At 37.9% G+C, this 7,302-nt stretch overlaps 1 pseudogene; it reads left to right on the top strand.

Annotated features, from left to right (window-relative positions):
• Positions 1–581: 581 nt before the first annotated feature.
• Positions 582–2,270, top strand: LOC148548245 (uncharacterized; annotated as a pseudogene).
• The last annotated feature ends 5,032 nt before the right edge of the window (positions 2,271–7,302 follow it).

Raw genomic sequence — 7,302 nt, 5'->3', positions numbered from 1 at the left:
ATCCAGTCTTGCACTCTAGGACTAAGCATATTGAAGTGAAATTTCACTCAATAAGAGAATATGTCCAAAAGGGGGATATTAGTATTCAATTTGTTAAATCAGAGGAGCAATTAGCAGATATATTCACAAAACCACTAGCTGAGGATAGATTCTGCATGCTTAGGACTTGTCTAGGAATTTTGAGTTATGATTCTTTATTTGAAAAATGCTGATGTATTTGCTGGAGCTTTTTGTCTCATAAACAAGTATGAGACAATTATGGACAGGTGATGAACGTTCCCCTTAATCAGCGTGATCTGGGCTTATTCCAAGTGAAAAATGATTTGGGCCAACCTTAAATATCAGATCTAGAATGATTTAGTGTGTTTCCTTAAATCCAACCATCTCTGGGCCCTAATATGAATGTTACAATTTTTGTTTGGTTGTTAAATTTTTGTTGGGCTGTGTGTTTAATTTTTTTGAAAATATTTTCATGCTTTTGATCCAAAAAGATTTTCAGTTCTGATTTATTGTTTCTCAAAATTTAAAATTAACTTCCAGTTTTATTTCAAAATCAAATAAAATCTTTCTTTTATGAAGTCATGTCTTTTCAAGTATTTTCAAATGGTGATGCAGTTGCATGGTTTTGGAAATCCACTTTTGGGTACAGTTACCAACACTCCCTCTCTTCCCTCCATAACTTCTCCTCAAACTCTTCGGTTTCTTCCCACTCACTTCACTGCCACTCTCCTCAAAAGACTGAAACCAACTAAATGAGGAAGAAGACCATTGCTAAAAGGCCTCCCCGTGAAAAAGTGTACAAACTTCCCTCAAAGCCTTCCACTCGTTCCCAAGATCGAACCTTTACTTCATCTCCTTCTCCTCCTACCTCTCCTCCTCGCTGTGACCCCATGGCTCGGACCAAAAACACTCCAAGATATCCTGCTCCTGCCAAACCGACGCCACCACCTAAGGCAACGCCATCCAAACCAAGCTCTTCGAAACCTGGCTCATCCAAGGGTAAGCGTCCTGCTGTTGAAGAACCTGTTCCTGAGACTACAAAACCTAAGTCAAGGTCTGTTCCTGTGCATTCACAAAGAGGTAACCTTCATTGCCCTCTCAAATCCGTTAGAGAACCAGACATTGATCCTTTTGCTCATAAATCACACTACATGACATCTCACTCAGACTATAACCCCCATCGTTTCAAATCTGCCATGAACCACGATTTTTATGAGGGAGTTATTCAATATCGTACTCTATGTCCATCTTTTCTTGCTGATTTACCTGATTTGAAAAAGAAAGGTTTTCGTTTTGTTGAAAATTTGGAGTTTTTAGACTGGAATCACCTTTTCAAAATCAAAAAACCTGTATATCCTCAGTTAGTCAAAGAATTTTATGCAAACATGACTTACCATGAAGGAAGTGTGCATTCTTATGTCAAGGGCAGAGACATTATCTTAAATAATGAAACTATCAGTGATTCCTTGAAGTACACTGATGTTGGGCCGTGTGCTTATACATCTGTGAAGTGGGATGAAGGTGTTGGTATCTCTTACCATGATGCTTTGGCTCACATTTGTGAACATGTTTCCTTAATTGATGGCATCACACCCACTCACAAAGTCCTAGGATATGAACATGCTCAGTTGCACCGTATTGTCAACCACATCTTGATTCCTCAAAGTGGTTCATATCAAAGGGTTTCTTACACTGACACACTTGTTTTGTATGCCCTAATCACTAAAACAGAAATCTCTTTTGCCTACTTGATGGTTAGATACATGTTTGATTCTGTTAGAAGTGTAAAAGATAAAGTACTACCTTATGGCATATTTTTAACTTGCATATTTGAGAATTTTGGTGTTGACCTGTCAAATAAGGATTATGAAAACAGACATTCATACCTAAAAGGGGGTGGTTCAGTGAAATAGCAAAAAGGACCAACTAGATCTGAGAGAGTGGTTCTAGATGATGATGATGAAGAGTTCATTCCAGATGACTCTCCTCCTCCTTCCACCGAAGATACTTCCATCTCCAGTGGGAAGAAATCTGCTCTGCTGAATGTGGTCAAGGATGTCGCTCAAGAGTTTGTTTCCCAATCAAATCACATGATTGCCATGAGTAAGGAACAAAGGAAGCTAGCTAGCAAGCATGAGAACTTTCTGAGAAAATCAAGGGATAGGGTGGCTGTGCTCATGACCTTCATTGATAACCTTCACAATGATGAAGACATTGCCACTGATGTTGAAGAGGAAGCTGCTTCGGAGGGGAATGGTTCTGATGCCTAGGATTTGTCTCATGAAAACTGTTGCTGCTGCTCTCTTTTTGTCTCATGAATTCTGTTTCTTTAGCTACTTTTGAACTGTTTCATTTTGGATGACTGTAATAACTCTAGATATTGCTGCACCTTTGGTAGTTTAGTCAGTACTTTGCACTATGGACAAACTCTTTTCTGCAGGATGTAAGACTTTGTTTTTGTTGATCTTGCTTATTATCCGCCCTTGATGACAAAAGGGGGAGTAATAGCTATTAAAAGTTGATTGATATTGCCTTATACTGCTGCTGATTTTTCTGATTAGAACTAAACTTTGTTTTGCAAATTGCTTTTGTTTTACAATATGCTTTTGCTGCTGTCATAATAAGAAATACTGGGCTGAATCTGTGTTGCTGGTTATATAGAATCCCTTAGTCAAGTTACATCTTGAATAGCTCCTTTTAAGCTTAATGTAAACAGGAACAAAAAGGAAAGAGCATAAATTCAGGGGGAGCTACTGTTAGCAAGCAACATCATTCAAAGGAAGTTTCTAAAAATTACTCAAACTCAACTTCTTTTGATTATTAATTAAATCATGTTTGTCATCAAGGGGGAGATTGTTGAGTTAAGAAATTAACTAAATCAATTAGTGATGACAAACATTATTTTTGGGCAAAATAAATAATTAGTGTTGATTATTTATATCTTCTTGTTAACTAATTGTTTATTGTTGCAGGCCAAATTTTAATAGCCCAAATGGAATAGAAAGCAATCAGAAAGGATATTGGGCTGAAAGAAAAATTAAGAGCCCAAGGAAAAGCAAAGAAAGAAGCCAAAGAAATCAAATCGGGCCATGCTTACCAATACTCGATCCAAGCCCGATTTGGTTTCAGAAATGCAAATCCCTCTCTTTTGCTTAACCAAAAGCAACGTTCATCTCTCTCTGACCAAGTCAAATCAGCTTCAGAAAAGTAAGAAAGAGAAAGAGAGAAAGAGCTTCTTCACTAAGATAGTCACCAAAGAAGCAAGAAAGAGAAACTATGCTTGAAAGGCAGAAGTCATCTCAACAAATCCAAACCAAATCAAGCTTAGGTTATAGGTAAATCTTTTCCTCATACATGCAACTCGGTTTCATCTCTTCTTCCCAACTCTCTGCTCTATCCGAAATGGGATACAAGGGAAAGAGGATTTCTGTTCTTCCCTGCTGTGTATCTACGGTCTTAAACAAGACTTGGGGATCAATTTGGTTTTCAAGGGCTCAGATTAAGTTGACCTTTGGAAGATTTCTATGGTTACTGCTTTATGGCTTTCGGTCAAGATGAAGAAGTCAGAAACAAGGTTTCTACTCTAAGGTTTAATGTGAAAAAGTGAATCTGTGGGTTGGTGAAGCTCAAGGCTCAAGGTGTTGACTTTGGAAGAAGAACCAAGCAACATGCAAGGAGATAAAAGAAGCTAGCTGTTCATTCAGAAAGCAAGGAGAGAAAACCAGAGTGTGAGAACAGTGTTTTGTTAAGAAGTTCCTCTACTTGGATAATGCTTTCTTTCAAAGAAGCATTCGGCCAATACTGAAGAACTGCATCTGAGGTTTGCGAATCTGGTTTTGCACATAGCAAAGAGGCTGCTGATGAAGTCAATCTCCTTCATGTTTTACTGATTGTAATGTGCTTTTCTAAGTTTATCTTTCTGTAATTTCTTGTGAGAAAAGGCATTGTGAGAAAGATTATGAAAAAGCCATGAGTGGAAAAAGGCTTAGAGAAACACTTGAGAGAGAAGCCTAGAGTTTATTTCAGATTTCTTTAGGTTGATTAAGTGTCTTGTATCTTGTACCTGTAAGGTATCCCTTTCTTAGTTGGGTTAGCACTAAGAGGAATAGTTAGATATTAGCATAGGCAATGTTAAGTTAGGTTAGAACTTGAGTGTGAAAAGATTGGGTCAATCCTGTGAAATTGGTGTATGTAATACTGTTAACTATAGTGAAATTCTTCCATATGTATGGAGGAGACTGGACGTAGGTTGCATAGCACAAGGCAACCGAACCAGGATATATGCTGGTGTTAGCTTTTCTCTTCTCTGATGTGTTCTGTTTTCTGATATTCATGAGACAAAAATAAATTGTCTCATAAATTTCCACTGCTGAGTACAAACAGAATCAGAATTGAAAGTTTGTTTAAAAAGGATAATAACAGCAACTCAAAAGGAAGGCATAGATTCAACCCCCTTCTCTAAGCCTACCACAACCTTCAGTATAGATTTTTCTCCTCTTGGCCTAGGTAGAGTAATTAATGACTCTTGAGTTATCTAATTCCTTTGTTGATTGATAATTAGAAGTTGCTAATTGACTTGAATGCTACTAAAGCTAGTATTTCATTATGATTTGGCTAGGACTTGTGGACTCAAGTTAATCCATCCACTTGACTTTTCTTCATAGTTAGAGGTTAACTAAGTGGGAGCAATGGACAATTGTCATCACAATTGAGGAGGATAGCTAGGATAGGACTTCTAATTCTCATACCTTGCCAAGTGCTTTTCTAGTTGTAGTTTATTTCCTTTGCCATTTACAATTCTTGTCTCTTATCCCAAAAACCCCAAAACATACTTCATAACCAATAATAAGAACACTTTATTACAATTCTTAGGGAGAACGACCCGAGGTTTGAATACTTCGGTTATTATTTTTAGGGGTTTGTACTTGTGACAAACAATCTTTTGTATGAAAGGATTATTATTGGTTTAGAAACTATACTTGCAACGAAAATTTATTGTGAATTCTATACCATCAAATTTCCGTTCATCACCCAACCCTATTTACTCCATTCACTTTTATCAACACCCCCATTCCCTTCCCAGTAACCACAGCCCCACTCTATATAAATCATATTCTTTCACCTTTTCACCACCCACACAACAACATTTACCTCCCTCCCTTCCTTTATTTCTTTAACCCCTCTATTCCCACCACCACCTTTCTCCGATTAGATTTCTTGTTATCCACCACTTTTTGTGCTCCTTCTTTCTTCATTTCACCTTCTATTTTCCTTATCCTATTTTTCTTTCTCTTTGCTCGGGATGAGAAAACCCTCTAAGCTTGGTGTTCGGGCGCTTCACTTTTTCTCTTTGTGACTATCCCATGTGGCACCTAAGACCGAAGAATCTTCTTCTAGGAAGAGAAAGGGGAAGGCTCCCACAACCGGTCTTTTTGATGTGAACCAGTTTAGCTCCAAGACACACGAGGATCAATTTAATGAGATTATGATCAAGAAGAAGGTGATCCCGGAGGTGCGACTTGACTTACAGCCGTATGAATATCTAGAGATCCGGGAGCAGATTCTGAGGAGGAGTTGCGAAGTTCTGTTCAATCCCGGGAGTTCTGCGCCAATGCTTGGGTGACTTACAAGCATGTCAATGGCGTGAACCACAACCCAAATAACTAGTGCACTATGGTCCGAGGGAGGATCTTAGAGTTTGGTCCAGAGAGAGTGAGAGATATATTTCAGTTGCTCCCATCCCGAGAGGATTCTTACTCTTACACTCACAAGCTCAACAGTGGTCAAGGACTGGACCAGATTCTCGCTAACATATGCCTCCCTGGAGCATAGTGGATGTGGGATGCTAGAGAAAAGCCATACCAGTTAGGAAGGCATAATTTTTTTCCCAGTTCTCTCTTCCTCATAATTTTGAGTTTTTGGCTATGGTGGTTGAGTGAGTTTTGTGATTTTAGTTATTTTGGTATGACCTAGCATTGGATTATTGTTGGGTTTTGCCCCCAAATACCATTGGGTGAGGTAAGCCAATTTGAAATCCTTGTGGTTTTATGTATTTGTGAGCCCTAGTGATTAATTTTGGTAATTTATATGGATATAGCTTGGATTCTTGTTGTTTGGAGAGGAGTTGGTGATTTAGAATTGCTTGAAGTTGAGATTTTGGTGGTTGAGCGTTATTGAACTTGTTTGAGGATCAATTTGGTGATTTTGTGCTTGAGAGAAAATCAACCAAGGTATGATTTCAGTTTCCATTAGATAATATGTAATGTTGTGTGAGACTTAGGCTAGTAGACCTTAGGATAAGATGGAATTGATGACGATTATATGTTGTTAATGATGATTGATAATGATTATTGATGTTGATGATGATTGATGATGATTATTGTTGTTGATGATGATTGATGATGATATATTAATGAATAATAATTTTGATGGATTGGAATGGTGCAAATGTGGAATAATTGATGCTCAGATTGATAATTGTTGAGATTGGTGATTTATGAGTAGAAATTGTGGAAAGAGTTGATAATTGGGAACTTAATGGTAAGGTGTTGTATGGTTGAATAATGATGGAAGTGTAATTGGTAATATGTATGAATGTGTAAGATTGGAATTGGGTAGGGTTGGTTTGGTTTTGGTTTGAGTGTTTTGAAAACTATAGGATTTTACAACTTTTGGTAAAAACTTATTTTTAACCAACTTCAACGAACCATAACTTAGCTTCCGGACTCCCAAATTTGATAAAATTTGTTTTGAATGAAAATTGGGTCTGCGAAGTTAATGTCATTTGAAGAATGGGTAAAAAAAAAATTTAAAACAAAAAAGTTATACGCATTAGAATTTTGGTACAAAAAACTAATTTCTGCAGCAAAACAGTTTTTCTGACAATTTGGAGGCATGCATATGTGGAACAGGCATGCGTACATGAGGATGGGCATCTGTCCGACACTCATGCGTATGCAGCCCTGGTATGCGTATGCGAAAACGCCAATTTCACACCCATGCATACGCAACTATTGGCGTGCATACGTGAGGCCCTATTTCTAGTTCAAGCGTTCACATATGCGGATGTAGCTCGCGTACGTGAGTTTGTTGTTTGGACACTCATGCGTACGCGGGAATGGGAATTCATACGCATGACCTCTATTTTGTTGAAAAAGTAATTTTTGAGTTTTGAAGCACTCCTCTAGCTTTCTAAACCTCTTTAATTATTGGTTGAGATCCCCTAGCTAATGATTAGACCTTGGAGAAAGTGAGAGTGTATTGGGTGGACAAAAATAAGTGTTTTAGATGATGAGCTTAGAG

This window comes from Arachis ipaensis, chromosome B8, assembly GCF_059453495.1.
Source record: "Arachis ipaensis isolate K30076 ecotype BB chromosome B8, ASM5945349v1, whole genome shotgun sequence".
Classification (NCBI taxonomy): Eukaryota; Viridiplantae; Streptophyta; class Magnoliopsida; order Fabales; family Fabaceae; genus Arachis; species Arachis ipaensis.
Note: the sequence above shows the minus strand (reverse complement) of the source record. Positions and strands in the feature narration are given on the sequence as shown.